The 20,703-nt window shown below is 41.1% G+C and overlaps 1 protein-coding gene and 1 pseudogene across 2 annotated transcripts in view; one reads left to right on the top strand and one right to left on the bottom strand.

Annotated features, from left to right (window-relative positions):
- Positions 1-586: 586 nt before the first annotated feature.
- LOC148162230 (10 kDa heat shock protein, mitochondrial pseudogene) lies at positions 587-1,516 on the bottom strand (annotated as a pseudogene).
- A 6,165-nt stretch (positions 1,517-7,681) lies between these two features.
- Positions 7,682-20,703, top strand: part of LIPK (lipase family member K) — a 53,023-nt gene continuing 40,001 nt past the window's right edge. The window contains exons 1-2 of one of the 2 annotated variants that reach the window (XM_088019904.1): positions 7,682-7,886; positions 10,102-10,317. The gene's annotated coding sequence lies outside the window, so the exon portion shown is untranslated. The remainder of the gene's footprint in view (positions 7,887-10,101; positions 10,318-20,703) is intronic. The other variant, XM_028104569.2, reaches the window with a different exon arrangement.

The following is a 20,703-nucleotide window of genomic DNA, read 5'->3' as shown; positions in this document are numbered from 1 at the left end:
ATGAAACAATAGCCATACCCTTAAGGAGCTCACCATCTCGTGGGAGAAAGACACAAACATATGGATTATGTGTTAGCATCCCATTGCTGGACACCACAAACACTGACTTCACACAACACAAATTTACTACCTTACAGTACTGGAGGTCAGACCTCCAAGATGGGCTTCAGTGGGCTAAAATTAACTAATAAATTCTTAGATGTGTCATAGCGGGAGGGGGTGTTAAAATGGAAACTTCTATTGAGACCCAATACTCCAGAGTGGAGGGTTAGAGTCCCAGGGAGGACCTGCGCTGAAGGCAGGAAAAATCATTTGACTTTTAGAATGCTGTTTCATGGGGTGCCTGGGTGGCTCAGTTGGTTGAGCGACTGCCTTCAGCTCAGGTCATGATCCTGGAGTCCCGGGATCAAGTCCCACATCGGGCTCCCTGCTCGGCGGGGAGCCTGCTTCTCCCTCTGACCCTTCTCCCTCTCATGCTCTCTATCTCTCATTCTCTCTCTCTCATATAAATAAATAAAATCTTTAAAAAAAAAAAAAGAATGTTGTTTCATGAACTGCCCCGTCCACAGAGGATGAGGAGAGACCGCTACAGATTGGCAGGTGGTGGGGGTTTTTTGGTTTGTTTTTTGGATGTCATTAGCTTATTATAAAAGAGAGACATGGACATATTCACGGAATGACCGATTTCAGAATTTGGTGGAAGGGGCAGCTTCATGTGATGCCATCTCAATAGTGACTTACTTCCGTCTCCATACTTTGCAAGAGTATCACCCCTTCTAAATAAGAAATGATCCTGGCCATCTAGAACTACTTTGGTGCCTCCCTATTCTGGGAGGATGATCCCCAACTTTCATGCGAACCAGCAGAATCCGTCCACCCTTTTCTTCGGAGCCCAATCCGACAGCTACTACTGTTGCCTGCAATGCTTTTCCCTGAGATTTTTCTGGAAGCATAACGCCTCTTGGTTGATATTTCGGCTGCACCCCTTTCAGCTAAAACTCAGTCAAGGAGGGGACAAAATTTTCTAGATGCCTGTCTTGCTAGCAGTCTGTAGCCTGTTCTCAGACCACTGGGATGGTCGGGGGCAGGCTTAATAAGCCGAGAAACTTACTTTTCAAGTTTGACTCAGCTGCCGCAAGGTGAGTAGATCTCCACACACGAGTTTAAGAATCTTAAAAGTGGCTAGAGAGGCCTTACTTGGATTCAGTGCACGCATGCAGTCCCTCGGGCTCAACAACCCATGAGCTCGGTAGGTTTTGCTCCTGGGCAGGTTCCTGAGTGGGGAAGGTGAGCAGAGCACACGGTCCGAGGACACGGAGGAGGCGAGGAGCCTCCGGGTGCTGGGTCCAGCTTGGGTCCGGCTTGCGGGTCAACTAGGGGTCATGTCCTCTCGGTGACTGCCTCCAACACACGTCTCAAAGCTCTAAAAAGGTCAGAGATTGTGGATTTCAGGGGCGGGCTTTTGGAGAAATGTGTTACCGCGTTGTGATTCCTACCTCTTCTTCTCCTTCCCCATTCTTCCTCTCCCCAGGAACAGGGATGCACCTGTTTGCCCCTCAGTTCAGGCCAAAAGGGTGACTTGGAGAGCATAATGCATATACCCTGCACTTTAGGAATCAGCAGCCTGGTGTCTGACTCCAACTGCAAAGCTAAGGATCGAGGAATGCCCTGCATGGCAGCTTTCTAGTCTAGGAAAGAAGTGGGCTACATGGGTCCCGGGAGAGACAGTCACCATATGCTTGTCTTTCATCTGGAGGACCGCCTGGAAGACAAAGAACCATCAGCGGGAAAAGGCCGGAGGTATCACCAAATAACTTAGAGCTGCAGAGGTAAATGAGCATCTGGAATAGAGACGCATGTCCCCTATCCAAGGAGCTACAGATAGGCTTCTCCAAAGAATCCCACAAGACAGTCAGTTTTCAATATAATCAAGTCTAGAAAACACTAGTAATACAACAGGACAAGTAGTAAGAACTTGCTCCCCTTTTATCTTCTGTGTCCCAACTCAGTGGACCAGAAACCAAAGTTCGAGAACTCGAAGAGGAAGGGTAGAAGCACCCGGAGAGAGTGTGAGCTAACATACTCCCTTTCCTAACGCAAGCTTCTGATCTCAGGCTGGTTGGATACAGGCTCCAGTGGGGAAGGTGCAGAAACTTTAATTTTAAATCTGGACTGAATTGTGATCCTTCTTGGTGAAGTCGGGGGATTTCCTGAGTTTTCATCCAGATGGGAATAATTAGCACTGTATGGCAGATTTATAAAAGTAGTAACAGATAAAATGGGCTTGTTCCACATACACATCGCTATTCAGTGTCATGGCTTTAGAAGTCTGGGCTGGAAGTCCGAGATGCTTGATCAGCCAGCCCTCATCCTTGACCCACACCACACACATAAACTCCAGGTGATGCCGCACACACAGGGCGTGTACCTGCTAGGAAGCTCTTAGCCTCACCCGGCTCCCAGACCTCTACCATTTGCTCTTCCAAGGCCACTGATACCCATTGAGCATTATGCTTTATACTGGCTAATTTTATAGGATTTCTTAATGCGTGATTTTGCCCTTCTATCATTAATAACAAATTTGAACATCCATTCATGCATATGGTCTCTATTTATATTTTGCCCACGTGAAATTTTTTATATCTGAACTTTTCCCACTTTTTCAAATTATGTTCTGTCTTTTATTTGCCGGTTCCTAAGTACTCCTTATATATAAAGATTACTAACTCTATTATATAAGCTGTAAATATTTTTCTAAATTCATTGCTTTTGGAAATTCTCTATGCTGCTTTTAGGAATGTAGACCTATTGAAACTTTTACATGGCTTAATTAATGATCTATTGTCATGATTTCTGCCTTTGGTATCATATTTAGAAAGCCCTTCCTCATTCAAATATTATAAAAATATTTACCTACCTTTCCTACTACCTTAATATTATTATATTTTGCAACTAAATTTTTAATTTACATGAGATTTCTTTTGATATTTGGAATGATGCAAGTATTTAGCCTTATTGTGTTCCAAATAGTCAATTTTTCTGATGTCATTGGGGAACAATTCCTTGTCCACACATCTTAAACAAGGTTTTATTGTGTTACAAAGTCTTGACATTTAGGAGCGCCTGGGTGGCTCAGATGGTTGGGCGTCTGCCTTCGGCTCGGGTCATGATCCCAGGGTCCAGGGATCAAGCCCCACATCTGGCTCCTGGCTCGGCGGGGAGCCTGCTTTGTCCCTCTCACTCTGCCTCTCCCCCAGTTCATGCTCTCTCTCTCTCTCTGTATCTCTGTGTCTCAAATGAATAAATTAAAAAAAAAAGTCTTGACATTTAGATGCATTTCATAGTGAAAGTTTTCATTGTATTCTATACTTTTGCATAGCTAGAATGAACCCATGGTGATGTATTATATTTGCTAATTTTTTATTTAACTTTGATGTATCACAATTTATAAGTAAGCATGGTCTGTAGTTGCCTTTAACTTTTTTTCATTTTTTTTTGTTTGTTTGTTTTCAATGAGGGTTATTCTAATCAGATGCATTAGAAAAATCTTTTTGATGCTCTGTAATAGTTTTGATAGCCTAAGAATTGTCTGTTCTTTCATGATTTGTTAGAACTATAATCTATAGCTTCTTTAAGTATGATGCCTTTTTCACGAAGGGATTTTTACTGCCTTTTAAATTTTTTCTAAGATCTATTTAGGTTTTCTATTGCTTCTAGAGTTAATGTTAATCATTTATATTTCATAAAAAAATTTACATTTCAACCAAAAGCGTCCATAAAGCTAACGTGTGTTATGAATCTCTAAGAGTATAATATAAAGTGTTCTTAAACGTTTCTGGCTGGGAATCTTTTGTTGTTGCTTAACTAATTTTTTGTAGGACTATTGTTCTAAGTTATACACTTTGGAAAATGCTAATACCATGTCTTAGAACATTCCTTTAAATTTGTTTTTAAATTCTCTCTGCACAAAGAATTGTATTCCCTTTCTTACTCTGAATCTCGTATATTGCTTTTCCTCTCTTTTATACAATTATTTTTACTCAAAGAAAGAGCTTTTGAATATATGTGTTCATTCTTCTGCTTTTCAACTCTTAAAGTTTTTTTTTCTCCCTTAAGGGAAAGGGGAAGAGAAATTGAAATCAGGAATTCACCAGGAATTTGTTTCAGAAAACATAACTGGATGTACTTTTAAGTATTTAAACTGAATGAAATAAAAGGAAGCTAGAAGAATGAACAGATATACAACATAAAGGTTTTAGTGACAAATATTGTGAAATGATTGTCATAGTAAGTTCAGGTAATATCCATCATCTCATACAAGTACAATAAAAAGAAATGGAAAAAAAGGAAAAAAATGTCTTTCCTTGTAATGAGAACTCTTGGATTCATTCTCTTAACAACTTTCTAATAAGCGATACAGCAACAATAACTAGAGTTATCATGCCGTACTTTACATCCCAATTCTTATTTACCTTTTAAGTGGAAGTTATCATTGGACCACCTTCTCTCGATTCTCTCTGGCCCTACCTCCCAGCCTCTGCTATCCACAAATCTGATCTCTTTTTCCATGAGCCTGTATTTTTTCCCCTTAGACTCTACATATAAGTGAGATCATATAGTATTTGTCTTTCTCCATCCGACTTATTTCACTGAGCATAGTGCCCTCAAGGTCCACCCATGTTGTTGTAAATGGCATGCTTTATCTTTCCTTCTTAGGATTGCTTTGGCTATATAGGGTCTTTTGTGGTTCCATATAAATTTTAAGATTGTTTTTTCTACTTCTAAAAAAACGTCATTGGAATCTGGTTAGGGGTTGCATCGAACCTATGGATAGCTTTTGCCTGTATTGACATTTTAACAATATTATTTCTTCCAATCCATGAACCTGGGATACTTTTTCATTTATGAGTGTCTTCTTTGATTTCTTTTATCATTGTCTTATAATTTTCAGAATAGAGATCTTTTACCTACTTGGTTAGATTGATTCCTAAGTATTTTATTGTTTTTGATGTCATTGTAAAAGGCATTGATTTTATTTTTATTTATTTATTTTTCAGATAATTCATTGTTAATGAACAGAATGCTATTGAATTTTGTATGTTAATTTTGTATCCTGTAACTTTACTGAATTTGTTGATTAGATCTAACAGTTTTTTGGTTGCGTCTTGGGCTTTTGTATATTAAAAACATGCCATCTGCAAATACAAACAACTATACTTCTTCCTATTTAATTCCAGTGCCTTTTATTTTTTTTCTTGTCTGATTGCTCTGGTTAGGACTTCCACTACTATGTTGAATAGAAGTGGTGAAAGTAGGCATCCTTGTCTTTTTTGTGATCTTAGAGGAGAAGCTTTCAACTTTTCTCCATTGAGAATGGTGTTAGCTATGGGCCTGTCACATGTGGCCTTTATTATGTTGAGATATGTCCCCTCTATACCTGATTTGTTAAGTGATTTTATTGTGAATGGCTGTTGAATTTTGTCAGATGTTTTTCTGCATCTATTGAGATGATCATAGGTTAATGTGGTATTATCACATTGATTGATTTGTGTATAATGAACCATCCTTACATCCCAGGGATAAATTCCACTTGATCATGGTGAATGATCCTTTTAATGTGCTGCTGAATTCAGTTTTCTAATGCATGGTTGAGAATATTTGCTCCTATATTCATCTAGAATATTGGCCTATAGTTTTCTTTTGTAATAATGTCCTTTTCTGGCTTTGGTATTAGGGCAATGCTAGCCTCCTTTAAAAATATTAATTCTCAAGTTGTTTATAAAGATAGGCACCATAGACAACTAGTCGGTAGATAAAATATTTTGAGTGGAAGAGAAATTCTTTTCTCTTTTTGCCTCTTTCCATTTTGTAAAATGGACAGACTTGATCCTGTCTGTACATATAGCTTATTGGATAATAACACAAACATAGATAAACATTGACTTAGAAACCCCATTTGGGCTGAATTATATTTTTTTCTGTATTTCAAAACATACGGACTGTCTACAAATGGCCATTTGGACTATGAGACCTATAACAAAATATCAAATATTTACATAATAGGATAATTCAGGCATTAAATGTCTTGGTAAGGGGTAAAAGATTTTATTATTTGTCCCCCATCAGCCAGTTCTCTAAAAATTTATAACTTCTCTGAATTGTTTCCTCACCTGTAAAATGAACATCATAATATCTACTGAGCAGGGTTTAGGTGACAATTTGAGTTAAGGGCTTGGTCTCAGGACCCTTTCCCAGTAGCTATGGCCTTTTGAGGCCCCTACAACATTTTAAAAAGAGGTCTTTGGGGCTTGCAGAATCTTAGGTGATTTCACTTCATGATATACCAAACCATGCAAGTGTTTTAACCCATAGATATATCTGAATTGTGAAGCAAATTCTTACAAAGATCTTGTGGTCTAAACCTTGTGATTTAACTCAATGTGGCTGTATTATAATAAATTATATTTCGTTGATTTCAAAATGCTTTTTAATTTTTTTTTTTACATTTTCATATCTCATTCCTCAGAATGCTTCTTACAATCGATGTCTTACAAGTATGGCCGATGTTGTGTTTCTTTCCTAGGAGTACATAATATGATGAAAGTTACATTTTACAAATGAGGACATCTGAGATTCAACAAAATACTGTAAGATTTTATATCCTGCTACTTTACTGAATTCCTGTATAAGTTCTAGCAGTTTTGGGGTGGAGTGAATTTTGATGTTTGTTTTGTCCATGGGCCTTGTTTCCCTGTGACTCATAATCTCCAATACACTCCAGTCAACAAGATACCAGGTGCCTATACACACAGGCACGTACAAAAGGTCTTCGACACACAGCTTTGGAGGAAGACATACCCTAAAATAAAAATCTTGAATCTCACAGATAGCCTAGGTCCCTACCAACCCATAAAAATGCAAACCCCAGGGGATAGTACACAAAGGCAATAAACCAAAACAATACAAGTCAGTCCAACATTACACAAATACCAAGGCATATAATCTCATTGATGAAACAATGCCAGATTCCTGGCTCAGATTTAAAGTCACAGATTTTTTTTTTTTTAAGACAATGTTTTTAGCTCGGTTTTGGTTCACAGCAAAATTGAGAGGAAGGGACTTAGATTTCCCACTTATCACCTGTCTCCACAGGTGCATAGCTTCCACATCATCATTATTCCCTGACCAGAGTGGTCCATTTGTTACAACTAATGAACCTACTTTGACACATCATCATCACCACAAGTCTGCCCTTTATATTAAGGTTCAGTCTTGTAAATTGTTGTGAATTTTAGCAGTTTCAACAAATGTATAATGACATGTATACAGTACAGTACCAGTCTAGTACAATACAGAGTATTTTCATTGCCCTCAAAACACTCTGAAGGCACAGATTTTAAAAAGTGTTCCCACTGGGGGCCCAGCTCCAATCCACTGTGAATGTTGCATTCCCTTTAAGACTTCCCTAATCCCCTAGCCCCTAGAACACAGTTGCTGGATACACATACTCACTACCAGGATGAGCCTATAGTGTGAGTCAAGCAGGGATTACTCTCTTCTTTCCCTTGCTCTGTCCTAACACCCTGGAGCTTTTAAAAATCATGATGAAAGAGGAAGGAAGTGTTCTTGAAAGAACACCTACCCGTGCAGCAGAAGGCAGGAAGGAGAAACAACAGAGCAAGATGGGCCCCACGCCCTCTGCAAAGGGAAAGTAGCTTTGCCCTATTATTTTGTGATCTAGAGGTTGGGAAATAAGTTTAAAGAAGATCCCAAAAGCACAAATATGAATGGAAAAGTAAATATGTAAACAGAGTTGGATTTCTGTTCACTGAGTCAAGTCATAGATGAACGGAATAGAGAAATGACGGATTGACAGAGATTGACAGGTAAGAGAAATAAATGGGTACTTCCAGTACTGTGGATGGGAGCACGCAGCCTATTCTAGAACAATCTGACAGCACATAGTAAAATTGAGCAAACTGTATGACCTATCACCAAAGATCTCATCTCTAGAAATACATCTCAAAGAAATTCTCACACATTCCATAATGGGGAGTGTAAATGCTGATGTTTTTAACAGTGGGGATTTTGAGGAAATAAAATTACATGTCTGACTCGGGGAGGGGGGACGGGATACTTAAAAAACAGATATTGTGGAATTCCGTGGGACAGTAATTACAAACAAACCATATGTACAGATGGGAACATGCTGTGTTCTCAAAAGCAGGGCTGACTCGATAGGTATGTCACATATGCAAAGCATAGGGCCCCATCCTTGGAATGTTCTCACATTTACTCCTCTGCTGCCTACAGATTGAACTTCTTCATTGTTTTTAAACATGGCATCCCATATTGTCATTTTGCTCTGACTCTCGCATATTAGGTAGTCAGTCCTGTTCATGAGCACAGCACAGAGAAAGGTAAAAATGGGTTGAGATTTATTACGAAATACCATTTGGAAAATTTGTGTACTATATTCTTTACAACGATGTGTTAGAATGACAGGTTAGGGTAGAATGGAGGTCAAGTATGTGGGAATGGGGATCTGAGACAAAGGTTAAAGTTAAATAAGAATAAACAAAACCACAAAGGGCCCTTATATGGATGAATAACTCATCCACTGTAAGTCTCCAAACAACAATGATTTGGATTTTCTTTGGGTGAAGGGTGCCCTGCAGACAACTCTTGGTAAAATTGTTTAATATCAGCTAGGCAATACTTGAAAGCTTCACCTTTCCACTTCTTTTTGCTTAAGGGTATCTCATTTTCTAGCATAGACTAGATTCCAGTTGTTTCTATATTGCCAACACATGAACCGTCTTTTTGGTGGGTTTTGTTTTTCTTCTCAAGACTCAAAATGGCATGCTGGTAGGGCAGACTACTTTGTAAATGGAACTGCCTGTTAAAAACATAGGGATATAAAACTTTTCTAATAAGACAAATCCATCTGTAAAACATTTTAATTAACTGCCAAAACTATTACAGTAACAGAAGCAAAACCAATGCTGACTACAAATTTGAATCAGATAGAGTCCAAGTGCTTTACTCACTGACAAAATCCAAAGAGACTTGAAGGTATTGAAATCAGCCTCATGCCACACAGTCCTGACTGCCCAACTGAAATGCAAGTTCTGCTGTTGTATTTGGGTTTTTTTTTTTAAAGATTTATTTATTTATTTGAGAGAGAGAGAGAGAGAGAGAGCACAAGCAGGGGGAAGGGCAGAGGGAGAGAGAATTTCAAGTAGACTCCCCATTGAGCGCAGAGCCTGATGCAGGGCTTGATCCCACCACCCTGAGATCACGACCTGAGCCAAAGTCACAAGTGGGCTGCTTAACTGACAGAACCACCCAGACACCCTGCACATTGTGTTGTGAGTGCCTTTGCAACCATCCCTTGTGCTCTGAGTGGCCACAGAGATGCCTGAACCAATGGGGAGAATTCAGGAGCTAATTCAGGAATACTTACTCTTCTTCAGCTGACTTTTACCCATGTAAAAATGTTAGTGTTTGCATCGTTTTAGAAGTTTGCTTGGTGTAATGTCGTCAGATTGGATCTGCACCCTCACAGTTGTGAAAACAGAACGCAGGACTCCATGCAGGTCTAATATTCCCTGCAGGTTATGTACCACCCCCTCCCAGTGCAGACACAGGAACTGCTCATCCAGGAGGAAAGACACTGGTTGGAGAGAGCAAAAGCCCCTGGTTCTGCCTTTAGCTGGCTGGAGATCTTGAATGAGACACTGTGTTTCTAGGCTTCCGTTGAGAGACTTGGATATACTTTCTCTGTTTCCTGCCCCCGTCGGATTTTCAATTTACCTAAGAAGGTAGAGGAAATTTAGGAAAGCCAAGGCAGGAATTGGGAATGACTAGCACTCTGCGTGTTGTAACTGATGGTGCAGGGGGCTGAGGCATTTTATGGAGATGCTTGTATGACTGTGTCGTGGCATCCATTCTTGGGTGGAATTATTTTCTGGATGGAGAGTCTATGTTCTGCTGAGAAGCTTCCAATCCACCTGACCCTTGAGGCACAGAACCCGGGGACTGGCTTGGCAGGAGCGAGGTTTTAGACCATTAACACTTCTTTTTTCCTCCCTGACTAAGAACTCACCTGACAAGGTTGCCTGGGTGGCCTCTGTCATATTTGAAGCCATGATTAATCTGCCCCCAGTTGAGAAGTTTCTGGTTGCAACATCTCCCGGGCTGTTTGGAACAGAGCATGCTCTCCTGGCAACTGCTTCTGGAAGGAGCTGGAATCAATCTGAAGCTCCCAGGGCTTGAAGACAGCAGACTCCCCCTCCCAGAGATTTCAGGGATCAGGTAATGACTATTGATCTATTTGCAGAGCCCAGGTCCTGGTATTTCAATGAGACTTGGGAAATACTTGGAGGCACAGAAACTTTACATGTTGGTGAGGGAAGCTGTATGTGGTTCGACCTCGTTAAGCATGAGATAGTGAGAGTGTAATGTGACAACCGAGAAGATAGAGTGCAGAGTTTTCCTTAGAGAATGTCATAGTGAGTTTCAGAATGCTGTAGCATTTAGAAAGCATATTTGAGTCTCCTCGAGAGGAGGTATTGTTAAGTCCACACCTGGGAAAAGCAGGTGGCAGAGTTCATGGATTTAAGGGACCAATCTCTTAGATGGTGCCTCTAGGGATTTGGGAAAGAATGTTTGGATAGTGTTTTAAAAACTTTTTGGGGGCGCCTGGGTGGCTCAGTTGGTTAAGCGACTGCCTTTGGCTCAGGTCATGATCCTGGAGTCCCGGGATCGAGTCCCACCTCGGGCTCCCTGCTCAGCAGGGAGTCTGCTTCTCCCTCTGACCCTCTTCCCTCTCGTGCTCTCTATTTCTCATTCTCTCTCTCTCAAATAAGTAAATAAAATCTTTAAAAAAAAAAACTTTTTGGAATTTTCAAAACACCTTTTATTGTCTCATTCCAACGGCTTTGAGCATGAATATTCCTTCTTAGGAGCAGGCTCATCTGTGGGGAAAATGTAGGGCCAAGTGATTGCCCGGCGTTGTTGTTCTAAGTGACATTCCTACTTATGGAAATTATGGACGTTCTTCCAAAAGTTTGTGAGGACATGTCATTCTCTTTTTCTGTTGCTTTGTAATGAGTAGCTGCACTGGCTCAGGAGTGAAAGAGTGGTTCCTGTGAATACGGATTAAGAGTCAGGTGCCCCTCCAGCCCTCATAATTTCAGACATGCATGAACTCCTGGGACATGAGCATGGGCCAGCCTCATGGATTCAGATCTCCCTGGGAGACGAAATGATTGTCCTCTCAGTCTACATGTCAAAGCCAAACATTTATTTTCTTGCTTTTACAATATGCTTATCTTTTTTTCTCTGTTTTCAGAAACAAGAAAGTTGTTACCAGACTTTCATGTTTGGAAAAAGGAGTCAATTTTACTCTAATACAACTAGCTTCAGTGTTCCTTCGCTGGCCTAGTCTATGTCTCCTTTACTTTGTAAAAGAAACTGAGGGATCAAGTATCTCCTCCAAAGCTCCTCCTTTGTTATCTGTTTTACTTTTTTTAAATTTTGAGGCAGCAGTCTTCCGGAGTTCAAGGGCTTTGTCCTCAACCTAGGACAATATTTTTTTTACGAAGAGCCGTGAAGATACGATGCCCTCTAGTGTTTGCTCTTTTTCCTTTTCCCCCTTGAGCATTCCATTCCCCATTCAGCGTGAAAGTCTTTTCTGCTGGGCTCCCCTGGGCTTGACGCCCAGAGATATTGGGCCCCTTACCCCATTTGAAGATCCTGCCTGTCAAAGCTGTGGGAGCCCTTCTTCATTTGACACAAAGTGCTGGATCCTCACATCCCAGATTTGCGGGCCTGGATGTCCTGTTGCGTAATGATTTCCTCCCATTCACTTGTTGATAATAATGTCCTCACTCTTCCTGATTCCTTCCTTCACTCTGTGGGTGGAAGACTTCAGAAAACAGAGAACGAAATTAGATCCAGATTCTGATCAACCTGGCTGCTAGAGTTGTGTAACCTTGTGAGTCACATTTCTTTCGTAAGAGATAAGAATATCAGAGCTTGGTGAAGGATGCTGAGGTAAGGACGAGACAGAATTTAAATTTTTGTAAACACCCCAGTTGGTTTTGGATAGAATTGTCTGACAAAAAGGGAAAACGTGGCAAGCACCAAAACGTCTTCATTGACAACAGTCTTCTGGCCAGGAAGAACATTGGTATTACTGCCCAAATCCTGTAATAAACAAAATGTGAGGTGGATGGAAGGAGATGTTCATACGGTTATTACAAAATAAAAATACTAAAACTTGTCAACTTGGCCCCATCAGAAGACTTCTAGTGAAGCAGGAGAGCGAGGTTCTTGTCTCACTGGGTCAGAGAATGAATCTCACAGACAAAGGCGAGTGAGCAAAGCGATAGAGTATTATTAAGCAAGGATACAGAAAAAGCTCTCAGGAGTGAGAGGGGTCCCCACTGGGTTGGCAATGTGGGTCCCCATCCACAGTCTTTTATTGAGAACCAACGAGGGAGCTTGTGGCCTTATCATTCTTATGATGTCTTGTTTTGAATGAGGACTGGTGATAACATTTTTTTTATTTTTTTATTGTTCTGTTAATCACCATACATTACATCATTAGCTTTTGATGTAGTGTGCCATGATTCATTGTTTGTGCATAACACCCAGTGCTCCATGCAGAACGTGCTCTCTTTAATACCCATCACCAGGCTAACCCATCCCCCCACCCCCCTCCCCTCTAGAACCCTCAGTTTGTTTTTCAGAGTCCATCGTCTCTCATAGTTCCTCTCCCCCTCCAACTTACTCCCCTTCATTCTTCCCCTCCTGCTAAATTCTTCTTCTTTTTTTTCTTAACATATAATGTATTATTTGTTTCAGAAGTACAGATCTGTGATTCAACAGTCTTGCAAAATTCACAGCGCTCACCATAGCACATACCCTCCCCAATGTCTATCACCCAACCACCCCCTCCCTCCCACCCCCCACCACTCCAGCAACCCTCAGTTTCTTTCCTGAGATTAAGAATTCCTCATATCAGTGAGGTCATAAGATACATGTCTTTCTCTGATTGACTTATCTCACTCAGCATAACACCCTCCAGTCCCATCCACGTCGTTGCAAATGGCAAGATCTCATTCCTTTTGATGGCTGCATAATATTCCATTCTGTATATATACCACCTCTTCTTTATCCATTCATCTGTCAGTGGACATCTCGGCTCTTTCCATGGTTTAGCTATTGTGGACATTGCTGCTATAAACTTTGGGGTGCACGTACCCCTTCGGATCCCTGCATTTGTATCTTTGGGGTAAATACCCAGTAGTGCAATTTCTGGATTGTATGGTAGCTCTATTTTCAACTGTTTGAGGAACCTCCATACTGTTTTCCAGAGTGGTTGCACCAGCTTGCATTCCCACCAACAGTGTAGGAGGGTTCCCCTTTCTCCGCATCCCCGCCAACATCTGTCATTTCCTGACTTGTTAATTTTAGCCCTTCTGACTGGTGTGAGGTGGTATCTCATGGAGGGTTTGATTTGGATTTCCCTGATGCCGAGCGATGTTGAGCACTTTTTCATGTGTCTGTTGGCCATTTGGATGTCTTCTTTGGAAAAATGTCTGTTCATGTCTTCTGCCCGTTTCTTGATTGGATTATTTGTTCTTTGGGTGTTGAGTTTGATAAGTTCTTTATAGATTTTGGATACTAGCCCTTTATCTGATATGTCATTTGCAAATATCTTCTCCCATTCTGTTGGTAGTCTTTTGGTTTTGTGGACTGTTTCTTTCACTGTGCAAAAGTTTTTATCTAGATGAAATCCCAATAGTTCATTTTTGCCCTTGCTTCCCTTGCCTTTGGCGATGTTTCTAGGAAGAAGTGGCTGCGGCCGAGGTCGAAGAGGTTGCTACCTGTGTTCTCCTTTAGGACTTTGATGGACTCCTGTCTCACATTTAGGTCTTTCAACCATTTGGAGTCTATTGTTGTGTGTGGTGTAAGGAAATGGTCCAGTTTCATTCTTCTGCATGTGGCTGTCCAATTTTCCCAACACCATTTGTTGAAGAGACTGTCTTTTTTCCATTGGACATTCTTTCCTGCTTTGTCAAAGATGAGTTGACCATAGAGTTGAGGGTCCATTTCTGGGCTCGCGATTCTGTTCCATTGATCTATGTGTCTGTTTTTGTGCCAGTACCATACTATCTTGATGATGACAGCTTTGTAATAGAGCTGGAAGTCCGGAATTGTGATGCCGCCAGCTTTGCTTTTCTTTTTCAAGATTCCTCTGGCTATTCGGGGTCTCTTCTGGTTCCATACACATTTTAGGATTATTTGTTCCATTTCTTTGAAAAAAGTGGATGGTATTTTGATGGGGATTGCATTGAATGTGTAGATGGCTCTAGGTAGCACTGACATCTTCACAATGTTTGTTCTTCCAACCCATGAGCATGGAACGTTTTTCCATTTCTTTGCGTCTTCTTCAATTTCTTTCATGAGTATTTTATAGTTTTCTGAGTACAGATCCTTTGCCTCCTTGATGAAATTGATTCCTAGGTATCTTATGGTTTTGGGTGCAATTGTAAATGGGATCAACTCCTTGATTTGTCTCTCTTCTGTCTTGTTGTTGGTGTATAGGAATGCCACTGATTTCTGTGCATTGATTTTATATCCTGCTACTTTACTGAATTCCTGTATGAGTTCTAGCAGTTTTGGGGTGGAGTCTTTTGAGTTTTCCACATACAGTATCATATCATCTGCAAAGAGTGAGAGTTTGACTTCCTCTTTGCCGATTTGGATGCCTTTGATTTCTTTTTGTTGTCTGATTGCTGTGGCTAGGACTTCTAATACTATGTTGAAGAGCAGTGGTGAGAGTGGACATCCCTGCAGCGTTCCTGACCTTAGGGGAAAAGCTCTCAGCTTTTCCCCATTGAGAATGATATTGGCTGTAGGTTTTTCATAGATGGCTTTTATGATATTGAGGTATGTACCCTCTATCCCTATACTCTGAAGAGTTTTGATCAAGAAAGGATTCTGTACTTTGTCAAATGCTTTTTCTGCATCTATTGAGAGGATCATAGGATTCTTGTTCTTTCTTTTGTTAATGTATTGTATCACATTGATTGATTTGCGGATGTTGAACCAACCTTGCAGCCCAGGGATAAATCCCACTTGGTCATGGTGAATAATCTTTTTAATGTACTGTTGGATCCTATTGGCTAGTATTTTGGTGAGAATTTTTGCATCCATGTTCATCAAGGACATTGGTCTGTAATTCTCCTTTTTGATGGGGTCTTTGTCTGGTTTGGGGATCAAGGTAATGCTGGCCTCATAAAACGAGTTTGGTATTTTTCCTTCCATTTCTATTTTTTGGAACAGTTTCAGGAGAATAGGTATTAATTCTTCTTTAAATGTTTGACAGAATTCCCTTGGGAAGCCATCTGGCCCAGGGCTTTTGTTTGTTGGGAGATTTTTGATGACTGCTTCAATTTCCTTAGTGGTTATAGGTCTGTTCAGGTTTTCTATTTCTTCCTGGTTCAATTTTGGTAGTTGATCCATCTCTAGGAATGCACCCATTTCTTACAGGTTATCTAATTTGCTAGCATAGAGTTGCTCATAATATGTTCTTATAATTGTTTGTATTTCTTTGCTGTTGGTTGTGATCTCTCCTCTTTCATTCGTGATTTTGTTGATTTGGGTCATTTCTCTTTTCTTTTTGATAAGTCTGGCCTGGGCTTTATCAATCTTGTTAATTCTTTCAAAGAACCAGCTCTTAGTTTCGTTGCTCTTTTCTACTGTTCTTTTGGTTTCTAGTCCATTGATTTCTGTTCTGATCTTTATGATTTCTCTTCTCCTGCTAGGTTTAGGCTTTATTTGCTGTTTTTTCTCCAGCTCCTTTAGGTGTAGGGTTAGGTTGTGTATTTGAGACCTTTCTTGTTTCTTGACAAAGGCTTGTATTGCTATATACTTTCCTTTGCTGTATCCCAAAGATTTTGAACAGTTGTGTTTTCATTTTCATTGGTTTCCATGAATTTTTTAAATTCTTCTTTAATTTCCTGGTTGACCCATTCATTCTTTAGTAGGATGCTCTTTAGCCTCCATGTGTTTGAGTTCTTTCCGACTTTCCTCTTGTGATTGAGTTCTAGTTTCAAAGCATTGTGGTCTGAAAATATGCAGGGAATGATCCCAAACTTTTGGTACCGGTTGAGACCTGATTTGTGACCTAGGATGTGATCAATTCTGGAGAATGTTCCATGGGCACTAGAGAAGAATGTGTATTCCATTGCCTTGGGACGGAATGTTCTGAATATGTCTGTGAAGTCCATTTGGTGCAGTGTGTCATTTAAAGTCTTTATTTCCTTGTTGATCTTTTGCCTAGATGATCTGTCCATTTCAGTCAGGGGGGTGTTAAAGTCCCCCACTATTATTGTATTGTTGTCAATGTGTTTCTTTGCTTTTGTTATTAATTGCCTTATATAATTGGCTGCTCCCATGTTAGGGGCATAGATATTTACAATTGTTAGATCTCTTGTTGGATAGACCCTTTAAGTAGGATATAGTGTCCTTCTTCATCTCTTCTTACACTCTTTGTTTTAAAATCTAATTTGTCTGATATAAGGATTGCCACCCCAGCTTTCTTTTGGTGTCCATTAGCATGGTAAATGGTTTTCCACCCCCTCACTTTCAATCTGGGGGTGTCTTTCGGTCTAAAATGAGTCTCTTGCAGACAGCATACTGATGGGTCTTGTTTTTTAATCCAATCTGATAGCCTGTGTCTTTTGAATGGGACATTGAGCCCATTTACATTCAGGGTAACTATTGAAAGGTATGAATTTAGTGCCATTGTATTGCCTGTAAGGTGACTGTGACTGTATATTGTCTGTGCTCCTTTCTGGTCTATGCTGCTTTTAGGCTCTCTCTTTGCTTAGAGGGCCTCTTTCAATATTTCTCGGAGGGCTGGTTTCGTGTTTGCAAATTCCTTTAGTTTTTGTTTGTCCTGGAAGCTTTTTATCTCTCCTTCAATTTTCAATGAGAGCCTAGCTGGATATAGTATTCTTGGCTGCATATTTTTCTCGTTTAGTGCTCTGAAGATATCTTGCCAGTGTATGGCACTGGATAGGTCTCTGGATAGGTCTCTGTGGATAGGTCTGTTGCCAATCTAATGTTTCTACCATTGTAGGTTACAGATCTCTTCTCCCGAGCTGCTTTCAGGATTTTCTCTTTGTCTCTGAGACTCGTAAGTTTTACTATTAGATGTCAGGGTGTTGACCTATTTTTACTGATTTTGAGAGGGGTTCTCTGTGCCTCCTGGATTTTGATGCCTGTTTCCTTCCCCACATTAGGGAAGTTCTCTGCTATTATTTGCTCCAATATACCTTCTGCCCCTCTCTCTCTTTCTTCTTCTTCTGGGATCCCAATTATTCTAATGTTGTTTCGTCTTATCGTATCGCTTATCTCTCAAATTCTGCCCTCATGGTCCTTTAGTTGTTTATCTCTCTGTTTCTCAGCCTCTTTATTTTCCATCATTTGGTCTTCTATATCGCTGATTCTCTCTTCTGCCTCATTTATCCTCGCAGTTAGTGCCCCCATTTTTGATTGCACCTCATGAATAGCCTTTTTGATTTCGACTTGGTTAGATTTTAGTTCTTTTATTTCTCCAGAAAGGGTTTCTCTAATAACTTCCACGCTTTTTTCAAGCCCAGCTAGTATCTTTAAAGTCATGATTCTGAACTCTAGGTCCAACATCGTACTAATGTCTGTATTGAGTAGATCCCTGGCAGACGGTACTACCTCTTGTTCTTTTTGCTAAGGTGATTTTTTTCGCCTTGTCATTTTGTCCAGAGGAGAATAGATGAATGAGAGAACAAAATGCTAACAAGTTAACAACGTCCCCAGCAAATATACTCTATACAAATCAGAAAAGACCTGAAACCAGGGGAAAAGAAAGGGAAAGAAAGAAAAAAGAAAGGAAAAAAAAAAGAAAAAGATAAAAACAAACAAAAACAGAACAAAACAAAAAAAAACAGAATATGATCAAATATGATCAGGCTAGTGCATAGATCAGTGCCACACACTAGATTTTCGGCGTATTTTGGTCTGTTAGAAGAAAGTGCCTGCTAAAATTTTAAAGGAAGAAATACTCTTATATGTACAAAATAAGGGTTGATACAATGAAGGGATGGAAGATGACTGTAAAGATGAAAATTGTAAAAGATTTTATAAAAGGAATTGATAAGATAAGAAGTTGTTTGAAAAAAGAAAGAAGAAGATTTTAAAAAAAAAGAAAAGAAAAAAAAGGGAGAGAATGTGATCAGGCAGGAGACTAGAACAAAGCCATACACTAGTGATTTAGGGTATATTTTGATCTGTTAGAAGAAACTGTATCTGAAAATTTTAAAGAGAGAACAACTTATATATATATGCCAAAAATAAGTGTATCTACATGAAGGGATAAAATATGACTCTAAAAATGAAAAATAAAAAATGTTTTTTTAAAAAAAGGGATTGGTAAGATGTTGGTTGTAAAAGGGAAAAAGAAAAATTCAAAAAAAAACAGTTAAAAAAATTAACTTTGAAAAACTAATGAATCATGGTAAAAAAGCCATGAATTCTCTGTGCAGTATTCCCCTAGCGCTGGAGTTCTCCCGTTCTCCTTGATCGGTAAACTTGGTCTTGGCTTGCTGGCTGTCCGTGCTGATCTTCTGGGGGAGGGGCCTGTTGCCGTGGTTCCCACATGTCTTTGCCGGAGGCGGAATTGCCCCGCCCTTGTCGGTCCGGGCTAAGCAAGCTGCTCGGGTTTGCTCTCGGGAGCTTTTGTTCCCTGCGAGTTCTTGGCACAGCCCTGGAGGACCAGGGTGAAAATGGTGGCCTCCCAATCTCCACCCGGAGGAGCTGAGAACTCGGGGCCCCGCTCCTCAGTGCGCCCCCAGAGAAAAGCAGTCACTCCCGTGTCCCCGGTCTCCGGCCGCACTCCGTGCTCACCCGGCCTGTGACCGAGCGTTGCTATCTCTGGCACCCGACCCCGTGTGGAGTCTCCAAACCCAGCAGATCCCTGCGGTGCGCTCCCGCGCCGCTCCTCCCCGGGGGAGGGAGGGGAGTCTCCCCGGCTCTGCCGCCTGTTGGGTCCCTGCTGGAGGAGCAGTGGCCCGACTGGGCCGCGGGTCACAGTTTATGGCCACCCCGAGCTGAGAGCCCGCGCCTCGGCTCCGTCTCTGCAGCCGGCTTCCCCGCTCCGATCCCTGGGAGCTCTGCCGCACTCAGGCTCCCCCGGTCTTTCTGTGACCCCGAGGGTCCTGAGATCACACTGTCCCGGGAGGATTCCACCCCCCCGCTTAGCCACTGGAGCGACGTCCCTCCGCGGAGCCAACTTCTAAAAGGTCCGATTTTGTGCTCCGCGGCTCTAGCACTTGCCAGAAGCGGCCGACGGAGGCCCCTCCCCCGCCGTCTATCCTCCCGAATATCGCCTCGGATTCACTTCTCCGCACGCCCTACCTTCCAGTAAGTGGTCGCTTTTCTGTTCAGAGAGTTGTTGCTACTCTCCTGTTCGATCTCCTGTTGAGTTCGTAGGTGTTCAGAATGGTTTGATCCCTATTCAGCTGAATTCCTGAGACCAGACGAAATCCAGGTCTCCTACTCCTCCGCCGTCTTGCTCCGCCCCTTGGTGATAACATTTTTAATGGCTTACTTCTTCTTTGGGATCTGATCACAATGTGACTGCCATAAAAAGACCCCACCTCTGACGCCCAGAGCAGGGTGGTTTGGTTTGTTCCCTTATCTTGGTTTCGTTGCGCCTCAGCATTTCTGGGATTTCTGTGAGCCTGATCCTGTAGCACCCTACCTATCTCTTCCTACTTAGCTCCACCTGTCCCTTACTCAATGAGACCCTTCAGATGTATATCAGTGGGTCATATATTTGGGGGGTGATTGCCAACATGTATCTTGAGGGCAGAGATAAAGTAATTTTCCAAAGGAATTTTTATTTGAAAGTAGACTTACAGGATCCTGCAGGTCAGGCTAAGCTTGCCTTTTGCCCTTAGCCAAGTATTAACATCGAGGCAGTTGAGTCCCTAGAGGAAGGACCCTCTGCCTGTTTCAAGGACTTGTCCATGGGCTGTAGATAGTAAGGAAATTTAATAATTTTTCTTCTGCCTTTGTTTCCCACCTCACTAGGGCATTTACTGTGGTCACTGGGTTTAAATTTACACCTAATCATTTCTAAATGTCTTAAGTATATTTTTATTATGAGTAATTAACCTAATAAAGTCATCGAGGATAATGTATAACCAATAAGTAGCAAAAGAGGGGAAATTGTTATTCCTAGAATCCAAATAAAATCATTATCATTTTGGAATAATCCTTCCAGTCTTTTTGTTTGTTTGTTTGTTTGTTTTAAGATTTTATTTATTTATTTGACAGAGAGAGACACAGCGAGAGAGGGAACACAAGCAGGGGGAGTGGGAGAGGGAGAGAAGCAGGCTTCCCACCGAGCAGGGAGCCCAATGCGGGGATCGATCCCAGGGCTCTGGGATCATGACCTGAGCCAAAGGCAGACGTTTAACAACTGAGCCACCCAAGTGCCCACCTTCCAGTCTTTTTGAAGATCACACTTTTTCAGTTCATTTATTTGAGATATTTTAAATATATATATTTAAAAATGTATCTGTAAGTTGCTTAAAGATTGTTTTTGCCTCTGTCCCCCCAGACAAATTGTGAAAAACTCCA

The sequence above is a fragment of the Eumetopias jubatus genome, unplaced genomic scaffold, assembly GCF_037043125.1.
Source record: "Eumetopias jubatus isolate StellerSeaLion01/CBP00866 unplaced genomic scaffold, mEumJub1_p1.0 scaffold_17, whole genome shotgun sequence".
Taxonomy (NCBI): Eukaryota; Metazoa; Chordata; class Mammalia; order Carnivora; family Otariidae; genus Eumetopias; species Eumetopias jubatus.
This window is presented reverse-complemented; position numbering and strand designations above follow the sequence as displayed.